General features: G+C 30.6%; 1 protein-coding gene across 4 annotated transcripts in view; it reads left to right on the top strand.

Moving 5' to 3' along the window:
* Nucleotides 1–24,260, top strand: part of LOC142329859 (uncharacterized) — an 86,943-nt gene that overhangs the window by 324 nt on the left and 62,359 nt on the right. The window lies entirely within an intron of this gene.

Below are 24,260 nucleotides of genomic sequence, written 5' to 3'. Positions count from 1 at the left end.
GGTTATAACACTCTTAATAAAAAATTCTATTTCCGTTATTTAAATATTTTGAAAACGCTAAAAATTGTTTGCTAGTTTTTTTAGAAGCCTTATATTCTTTAGCAAACTGATTATTTTAAAGCAGTTTATCTTTTTATATAACATGTTATTCAGTGAATAAAACGTTTAAATTTCTTCTTTGAGTTAATGATTTACGTTATTGTAGGTAATGTGATTGTGCTTTAAGGTGGCATTCGTCGTGCAATTAACGTAACGAACGGTTTTTATTTTATTTTTACTAAGTTTTGTATTTTTTTAAATATAATATTAATGGCGAATTTATAAATATTTATTTGTAACAAGTTGATGCATTATTTTTTGTAAAAAATGTATTTAATTTACATTGATTGTTCATTTCTTTTATTAATGGATGGAATTAACCCCGTAGTTTATTTTTAATGTTGGTTGGCTAATTAATTTGCTAGTTGAACTTGGCAAAATAGTATTTTTTTTTTTTTCAGTAAATTCAAAATATTTTTAACCATGCCTTTTATTATTTTATAACTAAACATTATGTATGGTAGTTTTAATGATTTTCATCATGTATACTTTTGTAATTTATTTGCAGTGTTTATTTTTTTTATTTTTGAAGATTTTCTTTAAAAGAAGTTTGAAAATTTAATTTAATCATACTGTTTGTTACTGGGCTGGGAAATATTTTTTTATTTGAACTAGTTCTCTTTAATACTGCAGTTCATGTTTAAACATTTTTAATCACTTATAGTATATCTCTACTGTTTTTTTTGTTTTCAGTCATTTGACTGGTTTGATGCAGCTCCAAGATTCCCTTTCTAATGCTAGTTGTTTCATGTCAGTATACCCCTACATCCTACATCCCTAACAATTTGTTTTACATATTCCAAACATTGCCTGCCTACACAATTTTTTCCTTATACCTGTCCCTCCAATATTAAAGTGACTATTCCAGGATGCCTTAATATGTGGCCTATAAGTCTCTTCTTTTAACTATATTTTTCCAAATGCTTCTTTCTTCATCTATTTGCCGCAACACCTCTTCATTTGTCACTTTATCCAACCATCTGATTTTTAACATTCTCCTATAGCACCATATTTCAAAAGCTTCTAGTCTTTTCTTCTCAGATACTCCAATTGTCCAAGTTTCACATCCATATAAAGCAACGCTCTAAACATATACTTTCAACATAAACATATACTCTTTTCCTGACATTTAAATTAATTTTTGATATAAAAAATTATATTTTTGACTGAAGGCTTGTTTCGCCTGTGCTATTCTGCATTTTATATCGCTCCTGCTTCGTCCATCTGTAGTAATTCTACTTCCTAAATAACAAAATTCTTCTACCTCCATAATCTTTTCTCCTCCTATTTTCACATTTAGTGGTCCATCTTTGTTATTTCTACATCTCTACTGTAGGTACTCATTTTACCAAGAATATTAAAAAAAATCAATTTATTTAAGTTAAGAATTTAATTTTGTTTACATTCTTGAATAATTGCAATAAATAAGGAAGTTAATATGTTTAAAAAATTCTTGGTAAAAATGGCAGTATTTTTTGGGGGGTTAACTTGTGATATTTATAATGAGAAAGGTATATTTCTGGTGATTTTTTATCAGTGTTGTATTTATATAAAATTGAACATGAATTACATTTTAAATCAATGCAGTAATAAACACACTATTTCTAAACATGCATGTAATGTATAATTCAAAATCAAAATAAAATAAAAAGTTTCTAATAAACACCAAAACACTACGTAGACCCATGTAAATTTAAATGTGATGGTATTTCCATATTTAACATAGGCCTAACTTAGAATTTTACCCTTGATTCTCAGTACAGAAACTATCATCAACTGAATAATCCAACTTTACTGATCATGTAAAACTAATAATTATCTTTTTAAAAATTAGTAGAATGAACTGAAGAATAATACATAAAGGTAACATATTTAGCATAGCAAGACATAATGAATATCTAATTATATGTTACACCCTGCTCACATATTTATAAGATTACACTTCAGTATGAAAATGGTTTGTTTGTGGACTGTAATGTGATGATTTACAGGTGATTGATGATAAATGTATAAAATGACATTCTAGCTTTTTCTAACATCAAACCAGAGTAATTTTGTTCATCAAGAATACGGTTGTGTTAGATTTATCAAGCAGAATTATCTTAAAAGATTTTAATTATATTTTTGTGTTGGGGCTGGTGTAGATGTTTAAACTGCTTGAGAGGTTTCTTGTAGTTCAAATCATGTCTGAGTCAGTTGTATTACTAATGGCTCCTTTGTACTACTCCAATTCAAAATTTTATCTGGTTCTAATTAACATTCCCTGTTATCCTTTGATGTATCAAGCTACATTGCTTATGTAAATAAGAGATGAAGCTATCTAGAGCCTCCAAATCCAGAATTTCACGCTAGTTTCCTGGAGATATCAAGAATTTATGATGAATTAATTTAAAAATCATTGGTTTGAAATTCAGAAAAAGGTCATTCTATTATACAGTTCTGTAAAAATTTTGTTTGTTAAAAAGTAGTCATAAAAATTAACAAAAATTAATCCTTCAGTTGAAAATATAATCAGGTAATAATTTTAAAAGTTTTGTAAGCCATTTAACACTGAAAAGTGACTTAAAGAAACATTTTCGCGAATGTATCCTTATGAAATGATACAAAAAATGATAAATGATAGTTCTATAGCCCCTGAAGAGTCACAGGGTGTTTTATCCTGGGAATTGAAGGGTGCGAAGAAGGTTAAAATTTCTTCACTAAAGCCACATTCAGTAAACTGCTTTTGTGGATAATCAGAATATGCTGATTGGAGTTCACTTCATTGTGTTTGTGTTTTTTGATGGCTCATGACTATAGCAGTTAATGCCACCTTTTTAAAATACAAAAAAAATCAAACCTTTGCCTGTATCCTTAAATTGGAACTTGCTAGTTTACAAAAGTAATTGATTTTTTGATTAAAATCCATTAAATACTTTTTTAAGGTTGTTTGAAACTTGTGCAGCCATTTCTGGAATATAGAATCCCACCATCAGAAACTCTATGCATGTTATTGAGAAATAATTTTCTACATTTTACTTTCTAAATAATGTATTAACACCTAAACTGTATTGATATTATTTATTTAATTCTTTTTTTTCCTTTTATATTTTTCTATGGGCTAAAACTTTTAAGAATTTGATAGATTATTTTCATAATTCATTGGTAGTCTACATTAAGAGTAGTTGGCTGCATGTGCCGTAAATGAAATCATCCAGTTACTCTTGATGGGAGTCTGGCACAGTTGTGTGTAGTTTATTCGATACTTTGGAATGCCATAGCATTTTAGGAATTAGCAAAGGTTTTCTTTAAGAAACTTGAATGTATTTTCTTCCGGTGAGTCTAATATGTAGAGGAACAATTTCTCAAATGTATTTGAACCAGTCAGTTCAAAATAGTATATCACTAAAATAATGCCCCCATTCTTAGGCTTACCATATATCCGGGATTAGCTCGAAGAGTACTGGATTTTTAGTGTGGCCCGCGGTAATGTCCGGGGTTTGAGAATTTTATGACTGGTGAGGATTTTTTAAAATTTTAGACCTATATGTTCGACATCGCGTTCTCTTACGGCCGTGCATCTCTCAGTCGACCTTGGAGCAAGCGCTGACCCGTTCGTCAAAATCACCACAACTTTTAACATAGTCATTTGGCAACACAACGGGCAATGTGTTTGTTGTTTTCGTGTGTGAAGTAACTCACTCTACACATTGTTGATCATTTTATTTCTATTTGTTTTTTGTCTCATCATTTAGCAATGGGCAAAAGAAAATGTGTGTTTAATGTTAACCCTCAACAGGAATACAAATTTTTGAAATTGTGTAATGACAGTAACAATGTATGTGTTTATTGCACACTATGTACTGGAGAATTTTCTGTTGCACATAAAGGAAAGGGTGATATTGAAGACCATGTAAAAACAGCTAACATAGGAGTGCTGTTAATACTACTGCTTCAGCAAACATAAGAGATTTTTTTTTTAAAGCAAAAGATGGGAATAATAATAACAGTGATTTGGAGTGTGCTGCTAAAGAAGCTACATTTTCATACCACACTGCTAGACACGAACTCAGTTTCAAAACATCAGACTGCACATCTAAACTAGTTAAAAAGTTATAGACCCAAAATATTCATCTGTGAGAACCAAAACTGAGGCAGTCATTGTTAATGTTATTTCGCCATTTATATTTGATAATGTGTTGCATTCTTTGGAAAACATTAATTATTATTATTAAAATATTAATTATTACTCAAACAGAAGTGAAGTAGAACTTGTTCCGATTGTTGTAAGATATTTCAGTCTGGAGGAGGGAATTCAAGTTAAACTTTTAAATTTCAATGAAGTGTCAGGTGAAACTTTCAAATTTTGACTTAATATCTTTTGCTGTATGTGAAAAAATACAAACTTGAAGAAAAGTTGATTTGTTATACTGCTTATAATACTAAAAGTAATTTTGGTGGTGTGAAGAGAAAGGAGAATGAAAATGTGTTCAAAAAAGTTGAAAGCTATTTAGATTTAGACTTATTTTAGGAATTGGTTGTTCAGCCCACATTGTACACAATTCAGTACAAACAGCATGTGATTCTCTATCCCTGGACATAGAAGTTATTGTTATAAAAATTTATATATATTTTCACATATATACAGTAAGAGTAATGAAACTTAAAGAGTTCTGTGAATTTGTGGAAACGGATTACAAAAAAAGTATTATCTCATAGCAGCATAAGGTTCCTTAGTTTGTTACCTGCAATAGAAAGAATTCTTTCCACATTTGGTGGCCTAAAATCATACTTCTTATCTTGTGACAAATGCCCAAAATTATTATTTGATTTCTTTAAAATCTAGAAAGTGAACTGTTTGAAATTTTTATGTGGTACTCTACAGTTGTTTAATGATGTAGTTCTGAAATTGGAAGCTAGTTCTATCACATCTACAGAAGCATTTCAGACATATTCTGAATTAATTTGTCAACTTCAGGAAACCAGAAATTTATACCCATCTTCTGCCAAAGAATTTCTATGAACTCTAAAAGAAAGTAATGATGTTCAGGAACAAAACTTCTTCTCAAGCGTAGACAATTTTTATAATTCTAGTATCCAATACTTGTGGAGAACCAGTTTTGATAAAGTTAGTAAGTTTCAGTGGATAAATTTACAAACTGAAATTGCCTGGTCTGATTTAAGAAGAGTGCACAAATTGTTAATGATATTATAAAAGATACCATAAATATTGATAACCTGTGTGATGAACATACATTATTTTACCAGCTAATTAAAAACCAAAGGGTAGGTTGTGGTTCAAGTTATGAAAAAGTACCAGTTACTATTGAAGAGAAGTGGAAAGCAATTTTTAAGGCGTTTCAAAAGACTGATATTTCGTGTTGCAATATTTCTAAAATGGTTGAGTTTGTGATGTCTTTGTTTGGGACATCTGCTTCAGCTGAGAGTGATTTTACAATTACAGGGAACATTTGGTCTGCAGACAGGGGTAGATTTTCAATATTTCTGTTAAACATCTGCTAAATGTTAAAATAAATTCAGAACTTTCTTTTTGTGAATTTTATGATGTAATTAAAAGAAACAAACCATTTCTGAAAAAAGTCACGCCTAGTGAAAAATACAACTGAATAAATAAAGTTTAATGTTTCGGTAAACTGTTAAAGACTTTCAAGTAATTTCAAAAATATTTCCGTCCTGGGTTGGTAAAAAATATGGTAAGCCTACCCATTCTAGATAAAGATTTTTCTAGTAATTGCAGGTGAGACTGACTGAACTACCCACTGCCTGAACAAAGCTGTGTATTGGAAGCGTCATTTGCGTTGTTTTTATTGTCCTTATTTTGATGAAATATTTCTTGTTTTATCAATACCCAGTGATGTTCTATCATTTTGGTTTGTTGATCCTGGATCCTTGCCGAAGATTTATGGTAATAAATGTTACTGCATCCTTTATATTTGTTTGTAATGGTATGATGATTGGATTCAGGGACTTCTATTTCCTATTTGGTAGCTGCACAAAAATACTAATACGGGACAGAATTACTAATGTTAGGACAGAGTAGTAAAATTAAACTTCCTAATTCTTCTGCATACACTCTGGTCATACAACTTAAATTCGGAGTTTTACTTTAAGTTTTCATACAGGAACCAGTTTTAATAACTCATCTGAGTCTGCTAATTTAAAATCTGTGTTTGTATTTTCTTTATACCTTACTACAGTCATACATATTATGTGTAGGTGAATAGAGATTATTTTAATTTTATTTACTAATTTTTTTATTTATTTTAGATGATCTTGTTCTATGCATTACAAGTGCTTATTTATTTAAACTTTATTACAGGCTGCAAGCCCAATTGAAGTTCTTGAAATTGTTTAATTTTTTGTCATGACTAACAGTTTTGAAATTGAACCTTTAATTGAACACTTGTGATCAAAGTATTTTGATATCGCAGACATTTAAATTCAATTAAAACTCCTTAAATGGAATTTTAACTGGAGTTTTGAAGTATAACTGAATTACCTGGGCAGCTTGTCCAATCTGTATAGTTTTTTAAAAAAAATATTGTACATTTAAATAAAAATATTGATTTAAATTTAAAAAAATAAAATAAAAGATAGTTATAGAAAAAAATATTGAGAATTGATCTATATATGTTATTAATGTATATCAATAAAAATCATATTTAATGTTTATAAATGAATTCTCATGTATTCTTCTAAGTACTGTAAGCATTAGATATAAAAATATAATTAATTTTTTATTGATTATTTTATGCAGTACTTTTATAATATTAATTTTTAATGTTATCGTGCTTGTTTTTTGTTTTATAAAGGCTGTGTCAGATAATAGTTGGTCTAGTGTATTAATAATAAATATTACATAGTACTGATAATAACATTATAGGAGTTGATGTACATTTGTCGATAATGGTTTTTTTTCTCTTTTGTAAACATGTATTTAATTTTCTGTATTATGTACTAAATGCACGAAGAAAGTTCTGTAATGAAACTGAATCTGTTAGGATATATTTTTTCCATTGAAATTTGTTAAAGTTATTAACTAAATATATATATATATATGTGTGTGTGTGTTTTTCTGATAACTAATTTGAGCGAATATTAAAACATATTACTAGAGATGAAAGTCCAGTTGATTAATCAGTATTGCCAACATAAAAGAAATTAGTTTCAGTTTCACCATTTAATTATTAAGTAATTGCATTACTTGTTTAAAGTATTTTATCCCCAAATAAATGTTAGGTAAGTATTTTAGATATTTATCAATGTTTACAATCTTTATGATAACTTCTTTCTCCTTTTCTGGCTCTACAGCCCACGGTGAGTCCTGCCCTCTTTTCTTCAAAAATTCTCCTTCCTCTAATGACTATTCTAACATTTCCCGAGTAAATTAATCTATCGGTTTCCGACCATGGTGAGGGGGGTGGTCGTCCATTACTTTTGGTAAAAACATTTTTTTTTATTTATATTTTGGCATTCCTGTTTCTTAAGCCTGCAAAAATGTTTGTACATTTACGTTCCTAAAGATAATTCCTTATCTCTTTTTTGTGTTTTCGTATTGCCGATCACAAGATACGCATTACAAAACCGTCGTGTTCGGTTGACAGCCGTTAATCTCTTACACGGTAGACGTGTCGGTTTTACGTCAAATATCTTCTGGACAGTTGTCATTCATATTAGCCGAAATTTACTCGTTTTCAGTTGCCAGGAACTCTGCTTTTTCAGGAATAGAAGAGATTTTTACTCCCTAACATCCAGTTACATAGTAATCTACACGTCGCCTTGTATCCGGGGATCGAGATTCCTTGGAGATAGCATTGCTGACAGAGCTGACTGACTGCATGTGCAGAAGGCTCTCCCGTTCGATATATTAACTGCAATTTAGCAGTGGAACTTATTTGATGTCGTATCCTGGCAAGTGTCTTTTACCAGTCTTTGATCAGAATTTAAGCTCCTCCCAGAATTCAGTTTTTATGATATAGCTTAACGAAAAAAATAACCTAAAAACCTAATTCGTATGCGTATATACGAATGTATACACGCATCTAATTTATTATTTTAGAAAGCATTAGACTCAGCTTCACCAGTTTAGCACCTCGGTTTCAGGTCGGGGTTTTTTACAGCCACATAGGTCTCCGGACAGATATATATGTAAATCCGCTTCAAAATAACAAACAGCATCAAGGTCCCGCTCAAAAAGGTCTCCATACTTCTAATTGATTCAGTGGATGTACAACATTGTCGGTCTTTTTTTTCCTGTTTAGCCTCCGGTACTACCGTTTAGATAATACTTCAGAGGATGAATGAGGATGATTTGTATGAGTGAGTGTGAATGAAGTGTAGTCTTGTACATTCTCAGTTCGACCATACCTGAGATGTGTAGTTAATTGAAACCCAACCACCAAAGAACACCGGTGCAACTGCCAAAGAGTTATGGGGGACTTTGAAAGCATTTATGAGGCAGTGCCATTCCAAAATTAAATAAAAAATTTGTGTATTTTATTTTTATAGATTTCTTAAAATATAATTTATTTTTATCTGGATTGTGTTTGTTTTATCATTGTATATGTATATATTTACAATATTTTAACAGTGTATAAAAGAAGTTTTCAATTCTGTAATTTACTTCTGCATTTATTGATGTTTGAAAACTTAAATTAATTGAGCACTTGTGCTATTTTTCTCAATAATATATTTGTATTATATTTGTATATATATATATATATATAATATATATTATATGTATTATATTTGTATATATTTGTATTTTTTTAAATGTTTTTTTTGTTGATAAATATAAAAAAAGTAATTCAAATAACCAAATTTTTTACACTCGCTGTTGTTAAATTTTTGCTTTTTTTGATTTTATTTTATATTTGAAGTAAAAAAAAAAGGTAAAATAAAATTTATAAAAAAGCTGCATTAAAAGTTAGAAAATAATTTTTCCAATTATCTTTTAAATTTTTACTTTGTGAAGTCGGTGCCTGAAATTAGAGATATTTATCAAGGGTGAACTCTAAGAATTATTGTTTTACAATTTTTGTAGCGAGTTTTTTAAAATTTATTTTATTACATCGCAATACAAAGTTTGAAAAAAAAGAATAGATTTTTATATCGCTGAATAAATTTTATAAAAAAATAAAAACGAATTATTTAATGTTGGATTAACATTAAATATTAAATTCTCTCGAAAAAATAAAGTAAAATAAACATTCTATCTTAAATTTGTTAAGTTTGTAGTTAGGTGAAATGAAAAACTGTTACGGTTCACGCAATGAACTTTGTTGGCTTGTTTTTTTTTTAGACGTAGTTGACATTATTGATATATTTGTTACTTTTCATAATATAATATTTCAAACGAGCATTTGAATATTGTAATAAAATACGCGCTAGTCCTACGTAAAATGATATACATTATTATATAAGTCGTGTAAGACGTTGGGAGTCCAGAGAATATTTTTTTTTCATTAGTATTGTTGTCCTCGAAACAGAACAACACTTGAAAACTGGTGGGTTGAGATCGGATTGCTTGCTGTCTTGTGTCAAGCTTATCTCAGCAGGAAACCAGCTTTCATTTTTTTAAGCCATTAATTAAACCTTCCCTCTTTGTAAATATTGTCGGAGTATGTCCTGTTTTAAAAACGACACTTAACTCGTAAAAAGCGTCTTTTTTTTTGTTTTTTATACTGAATTTTTTGTTTTGTTTGCTTATTTTCGATCATGCAATCTATGTGACGATTTTCTTGTCTTGAAATTTGACTTGATTTGGGTGGTTTAGCGTTTCCGTCTGATAATAATTTTATAATCTTTGAATAAATTTCAAAGTAACTTCACGTGATTGTTTCTTAAACCTTGAAAGGAAATCCTGTTGTATAATTGTACATACGAATGCAATGCATGTGCTGCATTAAAAAAAAATATGTATACGTACATGCACATCCCAACCCTGTAGGGGAAGACACCTACTCTTGTAGGTGTCACCTACTCTCTACAACTTGTAGAGAATTTGATTCTGAGTAAAATTTTATGAATAAAGCCCACAGAAAATAAATGCAAACGTAAAAATTTCCAAGTTTATTAAAAAAAAAAAAACATATCAAAATGTGGAAGATTTTAGCCGGATATTAAACGAAGTAAAATTTTCAATATTACAAAACAAAATAAGTAAATATTTTAGTAAAATAACAAATAAAAGCACAAACAATAGAACAGACTTAAGTAATTAAATAAACCGCTGAAAATGTTCTACGCCACTGTGGATCCCTCACTCTGCCCGACCAACAGTGTTTTTGGTGGGTTTCCGTATTTTGGTAGGGTTGATTTGTAATAATTGTACTGCACTGAGCAGTACAATTATTACATAATAATAGTATTAGAATACTATTATTCTAATAGTATTCTTTTGTTGTTCTACATTTAAATGTACCAATCAAGCGGTCTCCGCAGGTAGCAGTCCAAAGGTGTGAAGTCAGGCGACCTTGGTGGCCAGTTGGTAGGTCCGCCACGTCCAGTCCACTTGCTTAACAAAGTCGCATTTAAGTGTACTCTTAACTGCTAAAGAAAAGTGTGGAGTTATCCCATCGTGCTGGAAAATCATCTACCTTTTTGACAGATGACGAAGCGTTTACGGCAACGAATCGTTTCGAATCTACGTTTATATGAACTTTCTTCTTTATTTTAACCGGTATAACGTATCCTGAAAGTTTTTTACATTCTTCATGAATCATTCTGTGTATATAAAAACTTAATAATTATCGAGAAATTTAACAGATTAATACTAAATCAGTCATCATGAGATAAGGAGTGAATACAAAGAATCTGAAAGATTCAGTAGAGGCTAAAAGGAAATGGTAGCTATTAACAGCTCAAAAGTTTAGCTGAGAATATAGGAGAATAGAGACGGACATGTTAAAGGGAGACCTGTCTATCTGAGGCAGAGTGTACCCTATGTGTTGATGTTTTTTACGTGGTTTTTGTAAGGGTATATATATATATATCTTATCCGCTTGACTGGGATTCGAACCCGGGCATTATAAATGTGATATGATGTACGGAATTGCCACTGTGTGCAGTTATTATCGCGTAACCGTACTTACTGTCCTGTTTAAAGACGGTTCATAAAACGGATTTTTTTTTAATAACGAATTCCTTGTCTTGTTAGTTTATTTTCGATCATGCAATATGGGTGATTTTGTGTTTGTGTGTGTTACTTTTAATGATGGGGAATTAATGTTTCATAGATTGGAATGACATTCTGGAACGTGATTTCCAAACCCTTTCTTTAATTTTTAATTGCTTATTAGATAGATAACTTTTTAATAGAGAAAGATAATTGATTTTTCTGCAAAATATTATTTTGTATTCTAATCTTTTACGTGTAGTTTGTAATTATAATGACAAGAAAACATTTATTATTTGTGGATTTGAGGGAGTGAGTTATCCTGCTAGTTCTTGATCGGATGTGAAAATTTGGGAAATTTAATGTCTAGGAAAAAAATCACGATCTCCGAGGCGGAGTGATAGCGTCTTAGCTTTTCATCCGGGGGTCCTGGGTTAAAATTGCAGTCAAGCATAACATTTTTCATACGCTCCAAAATTCTATTCCCGTATGCCCACGAACGAACGTCTCCATAATCTTCTGTGGCGAATTAATTGATCGGGCAAAAAAATAAAATATCGGTTTGAAGTTTCTAATTTATGATTTCCTGGATTTGCTGCTATTAACGGTTTTTCTATTCCCCACACCAGTTCCTGATAAAAATGAGATAATATTATTTTTCCGGCATCCGCAACGAAACCTCTTTTACAATAGTTTTAGAACCGTTGTTTAAAAAAAAAAATTACTCATAAGACTTTCATTAGACTTGTGTCCAAGTCTAATGAAAGTCACTTTTTTTCTAGTAAAAGTTTGTTTTATTTTTAAATACTAACATTGCGTTATTTTAATCAAGTTCTTTCTTTTTTTACTGATGGGATTTGATTTAGCTGTTAAATGATTGATTTAAAAAAGTAACTTGTATTAACTAGCGCTAGTGAATTTAGAAATGTTAATTCGTTTATTGTGTGGTATTGTAAGTATTTTACATAAGTTTCTTTAAGCGCGCTTATTCACCGAAATCTCAAATAAATAATTTGGGGATGAAATTTACTGATATAAAGAAAAAAGCTAATGTAAAGACGGATCCGGAAACGCTTTGTTTTCGTGTTATGGCTGGCGAAAACTTTCACCTTATTTTTGTTCCAATGATAAATCAGGCAAACTGAAGTTTTTAAGACGCAAATTAATATGGGGAAAAATGGTGGTTTTATAAGTTTTTAACCCAAAAAATAAAAAATAAATGAAACAAATTTTTCGAGAGCTGCTCGAAAAGAGAGCTGCAACTTATTTAGTTTCCGAAAAAAATTATTGTATGCAAAAAAAAATTGTGTCGAAAAACATACTTTTTTAGATTTGATGTGAATTTATTTTACTATAGGATCAATACAAAGATAAAAATCTTTGTGGAAAAGTTGGTAGAGAATTTTATTAAAACAAAAATCTGTACAAGTAAATTTAACTCCCAACAAATAAAACATTTAAGAGACTTGACTTGTTTAAAATAAAATAGACCAAACGCTGTACAAATACGTTATAATTTAAAACAAAAAATAAAAAGCTGACAATACAGTTGTTTCTGATGCACGGCTTACACACATTACTTAATTAAAAATATTTATCATTTTATTTAAATATAATATTTTTTCATTTATTTAATTCAATGATTCTAACTAAAGCGCGCTCGCATACCGTATTTAATTCGCGCGGGTGTAGCGGTACTAACTAAACTAATGTAATTTTTCAACTTAAATAGAACAAATTTCGTTTGCATGTTTGCCAGACTGGTGTAGCCGCGAAGCTTAACGCATCAGATATTGAGTTAACCGGGCGATCGAGTTCGAGTCCCAGCCAGACCGACTTACTTTTTTACACTTTAAATATTATTCGTTTATTTAATTCTACCGCTCACCTGTGAGTCACAACATAACAGACGGCTACAGCAGCATTTTTTGGGGTGGGGTGCGATTTTGAAAAAAAAACGTTTTTGCAGATATTATTTTTTAATCGTCAACGAATGTGCCAAAGTAAAATATGATTTTAATTAGGCGAAATCGTGATACTGAAGGTAATATTGATCTACCAGCCTCACCCCCTTGACTTGTTGAAAATTTAACGGCATCAATGCCCCATATGTAGAAGTAATCTGACCTAGTTTGGTCAAAATCGGTCCAGTAATTCTGGAGGTATAAGGTGATTTAGAGTTCAACCCTGAACACACACACACAGTACATACGAACATTTACATCCGGAAAGTTCCATCCGGTGTTTTGGTTTTTTGGGTTCCTTAGGTATCAAAACGTCAAGATCCGGTGAAAACCGCTTATACCCAAATTGGACCGATTACAATAATTTCTCTTGTAGAGTTATAGTTCTGCTATGGTGCTAGACGGGAAGGTAAAATCTTATTGATATTGGAGAAAAAACCTGTAGAAACGGCCGGTATTTAAATTTATGGTACTTACGTATTATCGCCACCGCAGCTACAGCTTTATTTAAAAATAAAGTAGTCAATCGGATTTCGGTGGAAAATGAACAGTCTCTTTATTAATTTTAATAGATGGTTATTTATATTTATTTATTTTATAAATATAAATAAATTTATTATTTATTTTATAACAGATTATAAAATATAATATCATATATATAATATATAAAATATAACAGATGATGTTTTATAAATATAAATAAATAATAAATTTATTTATATTTATAAAATAAATAAATATAAATAACCATCTATTAAAATTAATAAAGAGACTGTTCATTTTCCACCGAAATCCGATTGACTACTTTGTTTTTAAATAAAGCTGTAGCTGCGGTGGCGTTAATACATAAGTACCAAATTTATTTTGTCTAAAATTTTATCGGAAACTGATAAACTGAAGTACTGGAAATTTTTTTTAGCCTATAATTTTTCTCAAGAATTTTACAATAGAATTATTTTATTATTGCAGTAGAAAACAGGCGACGACATTTCGCTAGCCGTTAAAAAAAAGCGTTCACTTTCTTGTGTTTACAGAAGCGTGAACCTTCTGTAAACTCAGAACGAGTATATTTATTTATTTTATTCTCAAGACTGGTACTATAAGGCAACACCGTCACATTTCTATGGGAATGTTTGTAAAGTAATCAGTGCTAATCGGGTAGCTGTCAACGTTTACCGATTACTAAACAACACGTAACGTGTAGTTACTAGTTGCTGTGTCGTTATAAGGTGTTCTATGCTACAGAAGAAATCACTTAAAACATCTGTTGTGGAATTAAAGGTATTTCTAAAGCTGAATGCTTTTGTAATTGGAGTGTTGTGAAAAAAATTATAAATATTATAAAAAATCGGGTTGTCTCTTTTGCAAAATTCTGTATTTTAGTTAAAAAAATAATAACTTAATATATACTCTCTCTCTCTCTCTCTCTCTCTTTGTGCCGTGATTTCCAGTTTATAATTCTTTGATTGATTTAAAACGCCCTAAAAAGTAAAAATACTTTTACTTTTTTTCTGTTTGCTATCTAAACAATATGTCTCTTTATTGGGGGAAAAAAATCATTGAAGGTGGGGGGCTGGTAATTTATTCCAGCCCTTCACCGTCATGTGCATTAGTGTGCAAGCAGTCTCTATAAAAAAGGACTTATTGTGATCTAATGTGAACGCATGGGGATAAATTTTTTTTAAATTCCAAACGGGAAATTTAACTGTTAAATGAATAATAAATTAAAACATCATTATTGATGTCATTTATTTTTTTATTCTTAGTTATCCAAATTCCAAGAATGCGGTCGAGAAGGCATTTAAGATAGCTCTGGTATTCGGTTAAGTTATCCGGGTATGTTTGATGCGTAGAGATCACACACACACTTACAAACGCGCGGTAACACATCTAAATCCCAAGCATTCCATTAATTGAATTCTTTTACTGCTACTATTATTACTACTACAACTTTGTACCGTTAGTCCTAAAAATAATTTGTTACGTGCGGTTTTTAAGCGATTCCAGATATATTTTACAGTTGTTTTAATTTAATTATTTTGTTTTTAAAATTTTAATTTTTTGTATTATCGTAACGTTTTTCAATGCGTCCTGTTTATTTCTATCGCATAGAATAAACTTATCTGTATCTTTACCTCCAATTCTTAATAATTAATACACTTTTCTTTTCTTTCTTTTTAACCGGCTTCAAGAAAAGAGGAGGTTTCCAGTTAGACCAGTATGTGCTTTTTTATACTTATTTTAACCTTCTCTTTATTATAAAATAGTCAAATTCGATCATTTATCAATTTATTATCTAGAGGAATTTCCTCCTTCAGTAGTCCCGTTGTAAATTGTTTCTTGATATTTTACGCTGAAAATTATTTTAAATACAAAGTTAGATCGTCGATATATAAGTTTTGAAGATATTTACATGTGTTTGTTATCGTGGCTTTGTATTAGATTGTTATAGCATAATTATTGCGTGATGTTCTAATGCTCATTGTATTTTCTCGCGAAAATTCAAGTAAATTAATTGAAAAGTTTAAATTAAAAAAAAAAATTAAATACATTACTGCACTCTGTAGCATCTTAGCACGTAATAGTCTCTTTAGGAACATCTACAGTATGTAGCAAAAAAGGCCGCTGATGCTTTTTATGGAATCCGTAGAGTCATTCATCCGGATTGAGGGTTGAATTACCGTACCGTGCGAATCTTTTTCGAAGGTGTCAGCGAAGCGCCTGTCTGGGCTCACCGCATGGCTTTTAGGTATTGCGCGGACATTTTGCTGCGGGTCCAGCGACTCCTCTTGCTGGCTGTTATAGACAGTCTCTTTAACGATATTAAGATTAAGATATTAACGATATTAAGATGTTTCTTTGGACATCTTAATATTTTTATCAAAATACTTTTCTAGTCGCACGTCTTATGGAACGTTGTTTTTCATGTGGGATGTGTCTTGTCATTTTGTGTCTTCTATCATACGAGTATAATAAAAAAAAACGTAATGTTGATAATAATAATGTTAAACGTAAAATAGTCTGGAAAAAACTAGAAATTGAAAACAGAAAATTTGCAATACTTATATAAATTTCAGCTTTTTGGTATCGATGTCGAAATAAAGGGGACAGTAAGGTAGATTAACAGTGTTTATTTTTAATTCATCACCCACTTCGAAAAGTTAAAATTGAAAGAATTGAAAAAAAAATCGTATTTTTCCATTTGTGTTATTCGTCCATTTATATGATATCGATGTAATTCGTTTATTTTTAAGTCTGTTGTTAAATGTATGTTACTCCCCTTTAGTCGTGTATGGCATTACATTAAATTGTTTGTTAATCGGTTCGGGAAATTTTTAAAAAACCTTTTACTCGAAAATAAATTTCCATATGTATATGATAATAATATAATAAGTTCCGGATTACGTCTGCTCAGTGGATATATTGTGATGACAATGAGAAGGTAATCGAGGGACGTCGCTAACGTCCCCTCTGGCAAGTATGACAACGTGAGAAAGAAGCGGTGACGCTACTTCTATAATCTTTAAAATAGGTTTTTCGACAACTATCTTACATTCAAATTCATTCTATTAAATAAATAAGAGTGATGTGTTTATGAATGATTGTGTTTAAGAATTCTAAATAAAAGTGTAATCTTATGCGCAAAATTCAGTTTTTCGATTAGCATTTTTGTTACTTCCTTGTACGAAGTAAAGAAGTATTGTAATCGCGAAAAATTTCGGTTTTCAGATTTCAACGGAAGTATCCATTTTGACCGTTGAACACTGTTTACGCATACAACCACGGCTTTTCAAAACAGAAATTTGTCTCTGAATTTATTTTCAAAATAAGTGATCATTTTTTTTTTTTACAAAAAAGATTATTTATGAGCAAATATGACTTTATGATCCGTACTACTTTGTGGATTAAACTTTGATTCGTGAATTTGCCTACTACATAAAGTATCTTTTTCATTTCAATATGACATTTTTATTAATGCAACATGAAACTCTATGGACAATTGCATCTTCAACTGTATATGCAAAAATGAAATCAAAACACATTCTGTCAAACGTAAATTTTCATTCGATCATTTTCCTACTTCATGATGTTTTTTTAATATTTCAATATAAGACATTTTTTTTTTACATAAAACTCTACATCTAAACATATTTGTGTTGAGCTGATGTTTTTTGCAAACCATTTGTATACTCGTACTATACCTAAACGAAAGAGATGCGATGAACAGAAAGCACCACAACTTATTTTTAAATAGTGTATCTTACTGAATTCATCCTGTACAATTTGTTGTAGGATGAAAACAATGTCTCGTATTAAAATGGGATCTCTATAGAAAAATGGAATCGACCAAGTAACCCGCATCGTTACTCGATTTATTTTCATTCGAAAACACACGGGACTTTGACCATAAATGACCGAAAGAAATTTCAGAAAAAGTTATTTCTTATTTGGAAGTAATTCGGCTGCTTGGACATGTAAAGTTTTTGTATTACAGTATGTCTTCAGAATTCTCGTACTTATTTCATATTTTAATTTAACATTGTAACTTATATAAATGTGGGAAAAGATTAGATTCAAATCATTCTAACACAAGGCATCTACTCTGAACTGGCGCCGATTTTGTTACCTCTGTAATCTTCAAATTACATGAAAGGTCGTGTGTGTTGGACCAAAATTTGTCCTTTCTTTAACTTCAGATCGCTTCAGCTCCATTTAAAATGCACAGGATGCCGAGCGACCTAAATTAGCTGAATAAAAATTTTTCCTCGAATGGATTTCTAATATAGAACCTTCGTCTTCTTGATGTAAAAAAAGGTACTGAAGCGGTGTTAGTGGGAGAACTCATCTAATCTGATGTATGAAATTCAAACGAAAAGATAAGAGTGAAAGTACGTAATTCATTAAAAAACTCTTAGCATAGTTGAATAAACTTATATTATTTAGATGCTTCTATCTTTTTCGGAGGACCGGTCAAAAATGGCCAAAGTCCCGTGTGTTTTTGATTGAGAATAAATCGAGTAACGATGCGGGTTACTGGGTCGATTCCATTTTTTCTGCATGGATCCCATTTTAATATGAGACATATTGTTTTTATCCTACAACAAATTGTACAGGATGAATTCAGTAAGATACACTATTTAAAAATAAGTTGTGGTACATTTTGTTCATCGCACCTCTTTCGTTGAGGTCTAGTACGAGTATACAAATGGTTTGCAAAAAACATTAGCTTAACACAAATATGTTTAGATGTAAAGTTTTATGTAGAAAAAAATGTCTTACATTGAAATACTAAAGAAACATCTTGTAGTAGGAAAATGATCAAATGAAAATTTAAGTCTGATAGAATGAGTTTTGATTTAATTTTTTACATAAAATTGAAGATAGAATTGTTCATAGAGTTCCATGTAGATAAAGTCATCGTGCTCTTAAATAATGTTTTTTTGCAAATAAAGGATGGTCACTAATTTCGAAAATAAATTCGGAAACAGATTTCTGTTTCGAAAAATCCAGTTATTCTCTGTGTGATCTCTAGTATACGGAATGGAAGCCTAAGGATCTCAAACAAGAAAAAGGACTGACTTTCCGCGTGTGCAATTTAGATAATTTTTTGTTTTACTATTGGATTTACTGTATTTCAAGTTAACTTCTGTTTGAATCTTCTCATGTAAAGGAAGTTGTTTCTGTTTGTTTTCAATTTTACTTTAAAAATATAGTTAATTATTTTCTTACTTATTACAAAGGTTCCCATTTTCTTCGGGTCGGTCATTGTCCACTCATTCCACCTCCCTTCTCCAAAATCAGTTACTTACCATAATTTCATAATTTTATTATTGCCAAGATGTTTTTCTTCATCACAGTATCGTTTCACCTCTTTTTGTTTTTTCCCTTTAGGTTTGCTGCCTTCTTTTGCTTAAAATATTACCCTGCTAGCTTTCATGTTCATGTTGTCATCAGATGTTTCAACTATTTCAATTTCTTCTTGTTCTAACACTTCATATACTCTGTTATCCTTCGCTTTTAATTTTTTCTTTTTGTTTTTCCGAATTTTGTTTTTCGTTGAAAAACAAAACTTCACTTTGTAGTTTTTTAAAATCTATCATCAGTAGCTTTCCTGATAATGATAGTTTAAGTAACGAAATGAGCATCTAGTTGTAGATGTTTATGTAAATTTATCTTGTGAGTTTCTTTGCTATTTTACCCCAGTATGCAAATAATAGCTTATTCGCAAAAAATTGTTTATAGTAGCTTATTCCTGGTATATTTGATCAAAATTAGGTGTTTGTGCGCGCGCACACATTCTTTATTTTTATATTTTATCAAATATTATTTCTGTATTACAGGGTTATCATAAAAGAATGGTGCGGTTTTAAACGTGGTTTAAATTAAAACAGAATTACTTACAGTTTATGTTTTTTGTTTTTCAAATTTGTCGTCTCAAAATTTTTTTACATAATTAATCAATTTCAATATGTGCGCCCTTAGTCGCTCGACAAATGTCCAAACGATACTCAACTTCTCTCCTTACATTAGTTAACATTTCTTCGTTAATGGTTGTCATTGCTTCATTAAACCTGTTTTTTAAGTGGTTAGGTCGCGATTTTTTGTGTATAAACAACGCTTTTGATCTACCCCCACAAGAAAAAATCGCAAGGTCAGGTCTGGACTCCTTGGAGGCCAAAGTAATGGGTCCTTGCCGGCAGATCCATCGATCTCCAAATTTTTCGTTCAAACGTCCGTGACCGATGCATTGAAGTGCGGGGTGCACGATCTTGTTGGAAATGAAGTTGATGAATGTTTTCGAGTTAATCCGGCTGAGGAAAACAATAATTGGTTAACATGCCAAGACACACAACTCCATTAATTGTTTTTTTCAGCAAAGAAGAAAGGCCCTATTACACGATTTTTCATCGCACCACACCAAACATTAATTTTGCGCGAATCGCGTTGTTTCTCAATAATTGCGTGTGGGTTTTCAGATATTCGTAAATTGTGTCTGTTAACACATCCATTCGCATGGAATGTAGCTTTGTCTGTAAAAATTATATCGTCTAAAAATGATTCGTTTTCACTTATTCTGTCCGACATTTCAACGGCGAAATTGTAACGTTCTACACCATCATCGGGTTTCAATTCCTGCAGTATCTGGATTTTATAAGCGTGTAATTTCAGTTTTTTATGTAAAACTTTGTGAACTGTTGATTTTGAAATACCTAATTCGACGCTTCGACGGGGGTGGACTTCCCAGGACTTCTAATTCCTATCGTCTAATTAGTTCAACCGTTTCGTCTGGTACACTTGGTCTGTCGATTGATTTCCGTTTCTTAACCGATCCGGTTACTTCGAATTGTTTGAACCAACGTGTTATGTTATTTTTGTGTGGTGGATCTCTTCCGAATTCACGTCGAAACGCACGTTGAACAATAATTACGGATTTTAATTCGGCCATCAATAAAACACTTTGCTCTTTATCCGAGAACATAGTAACTCCCTAAACTCACCGCAACAACAATACAAGAACTGACGTTGTGGTTACAACTGCTGATAAACTTTTGGTTTGGAGGCTTTCAGGGATACCAATATAACATCTAGAAATTTCCCTACAATCTTCCTATGAATTACTGAAACCGCACCATTCTTTTATGATAACCCTGTACATAAATAATAGACTATTATAATTAATAATCTACTAGTTGTAATTACCATACAACCGGTTTGTTATATGGTGAACATTAATCTCAAAGAAATACATTCTGAGTGGCGCCTTAATATACTTCAAGTGCTTTACATGTATTACAGACAAAAAAAGGTAAGGGTAAATAGTGTAAAGCAACGAATTAATATACATATTTCTATTGTGAACTGTTTCAAATTAGCAGATGATAATAATAAAAATAATTGTAATTAATAATATATTAAATTATTATGACCTCTCAGATGTGATATAGCATGTGTTTAATAACACTTTCGAACTCTAGCATGGTAACATGTAGTGTTTATATATATATATATATATATATATTTTTTTTTTTTTTTTTTTTTTTTTTTTAACAAGATGTAATGAAATATGAAAATATGGCTAAACCTTGACTTGTATTGACCCTGATACCACATGATTTAAAAGCAAGCATGCTCGTTATTATACCAGTGGATAACCGCTTGACGGCTAGTTATTCAGGTATTTATTTTCATTCGTGATTTCGTTCTCGCTAGAATAAGATTTTGAAATTTCGCAATTACGTTTGGCACCTGAATACATTTTCAAACAAATCCCAAATATTCAGAATCTCAGTAATCAGAATGTTAACAAAAATACAAGCAGTGCATCTGCTGGTCTGTATTTATGTATTAAAATACCTACTTCATTTTTATTTAAATGGTTGAATTAAGAATTAGTATCGCTTTGGTTTTTAAGTTCCACACACTTAAGCATATTTGCATCGACCGAATCAGAGACATCACTGATGCAATAACTGGTTTGAGTTATTTTGTATAAGTATGTAAAAAATTGTTAGTTCCTCACTGGAAGGCAATTATCTGTGTTTAATCGCTTAAACGATTTAGCCTTTTATAAATTAATTTAAAACAAAATAGGGAGAATAAAAGTATTAAAATTTTGTCCCTGGAAACATAAATCTAAACTTAATCTACATTCTTTATTTGTTGTATAATGTCTTAATTATTTTCTTATCTAATCTTAAAAATAATTTTGTTAAGCATGGCCCGTTGGTATAAGTGTATAATTAAAGATAACATACAAAAAACCGCTTACCAACAATTGAATTCGAAGCGTTCAAGTGCTTTCGGAATTAAATTCCATCCTCGGGAACTCTCATATTAGTTTTATTTGTAAGAGTAAAAGTTCACATGTAAATTATAAAATGTCGTATTTGCTTAAAACATAACAGTTGATCGTCGTTTGTTTGGTGTTCTGAACTGTTGTGAGACCAAACAGTTGAGGCCATCAAATTGACAGGACGTTTACGTTGACATAATTTTATAATATACGACAACCAACCGTTTTTTAAGCAAATACTACGATTTTTTATAATTTACATGTGAAGTTATAATTACTATTACAAATAAAACGAGTATGAGAGTTCCTGAAGATTGAATTTAATTCCGAAAGAACTTCAACGCTTTAAATTCAATTGTTGGTAAGCGGTTTTTTGTATATTATCTTAATTATTTTTAATAAATCAGCATTTGTTAAAAAAAAATTGTATGATTTTATCTTTTGACGGTAATTATTTTTTCTGCAGTTAATTAATTTTTCCATACAACTTTGGACGCTCAGTTGTCATAGGTTGATTTAATTTTGTTTTATTATTTTTTTTAATTTAAAAATTTTAAATTTAATTAAAAAAAATATTTTTTAAATAACTTTAGTGTTAACACATCCACTATTTCTTCGTCGTAACCCTTCATATTACATCTTAATTACTATTCGCGTGGTTTGATTTACATACTCTCAAGTTTAGTAAAACTGTATTTTTTTATACTTAAATAATGACCTTTTAATAATTCTATTAAATTTTTTACTCTACCCATTTAGCCTACTTATAACTAGTAAAAATGTGCGAATTCCGATCTCTTCTATTTATTTAGTTTAAGCTCTGTTTACACGTTTAACGTACCGTCAAACTGACGCGGATTAAACGAGCGGAGAAAAATATTCATTAATATTTTGGTTCAGAGAAGTTTATACTGTAAACGTGCAGAGCAGGTGTCTCATCTGACGCCCGGTTTGGACTCGTCGCCAACAATGTTTTTCTAAAGATTGTCGACCACTCGGATAAGTTCACTGCTTGTTCCGTTCCTGTCTAGTTCAACAAGCGTTTTAGAAGTTTTTTGACGGTACAGTCCTGCTGAGGTTAGAGTTCTTTGTGACATGGAAATTTATTACTTTTCTTTAAAATTTAATCTTTTTACTTCCGTACACGAAGTAAAGGAAGCATTGTGATTGCGAAAAATTTCGGTTTTCAGATTTCAACGGAAATATCCATTTTAACCATCCCTGAATCCATTTTGACTACTTTCGACGTGACGTCTGTACGTACGTACCTCGCATAACTAAAAAACGATTACTCGTAGGATGTTGAAATTTTGGATTTAGGACTGTTGTAACATCTAGTTGTGCACTTCTCCTTTTGATTACAATCGACTGCACCAAACGTGTACAAAAATAGCCCAAAATCCAAAAAACTAGATTTTAGACTTTTGTTTTAACTGCAGTAAGAAGTCCTCATTGAGTTCTTTTCAACGATATATCATACGTGGTACTTTTACATTGGTTCTAGAGTATAGCCAAATGAGATATTAATTAATGAAATACTTGGATCTTATAAGGGGAAGGCACATCAGTTCGAATCTGACTTCATCTCCTTTTTTATAACTTTTTTTTTAAATTTAAATATATATTGATTTATTAGTAATAATTATTAACCTCTGTTGTAAAAAAAAATTACAATAAATAATAATTCAATAATAATAATAAAAAAATATCAGAAGTTATTAATGAAATACAATTTTATATACTTTTCATTTAAAAAAAAAAATGTATATGGAATTTAATAGGCGTACAAGGAAGTCATGTGGTGTCCACATCAGTTTTTTCTTACTAGCCTGCTGGAATTCATACCCTATCATTTTTTATCTTCTTTCCCATTTCTTTCGTATGTTTCGTTTAATAACTAACTTCTCGTAACTTGAGAAAGAAGTGGTTCCGATTCGGTTGCGCTCCCAAATTCTTGGGACATAAATATAAGCCAATTTGATGGTTTCATAACAGTACAGCTGTCTACTTTTACTAAGAGGAAAATTGCACTAATGAACTGAAACTCGGCTGTAAGCTTACAAAACGACACAATTAAAATTCAAAAAACTTAGCTGTTTTTGTATTGCCAACTTATGAAATAAAGATTTCTCAAAAAAAAAGTAATTTCTTATTTTAATTCGATTTAAACAAAAATCATAGTTTTTTTAACAGAACTTAAATATACCGCTACGATCGTTTATACAGTACTGTCCTGTATGAAATAATTTATTTTGGAACTTCTTTTATTATTGAATACCAGAAATTT

Source organism: Lycorma delicatula, chromosome 9 (genome assembly GCF_047948215.1).
Source record: "Lycorma delicatula isolate Av1 chromosome 9, ASM4794821v1, whole genome shotgun sequence".
NCBI lineage: Eukaryota > Metazoa > Arthropoda > Insecta > Hemiptera > Fulgoridae > Lycorma > Lycorma delicatula.
Note: the sequence above shows the minus strand (reverse complement) of the source record. Positions and strands in the feature narration are given on the sequence as shown.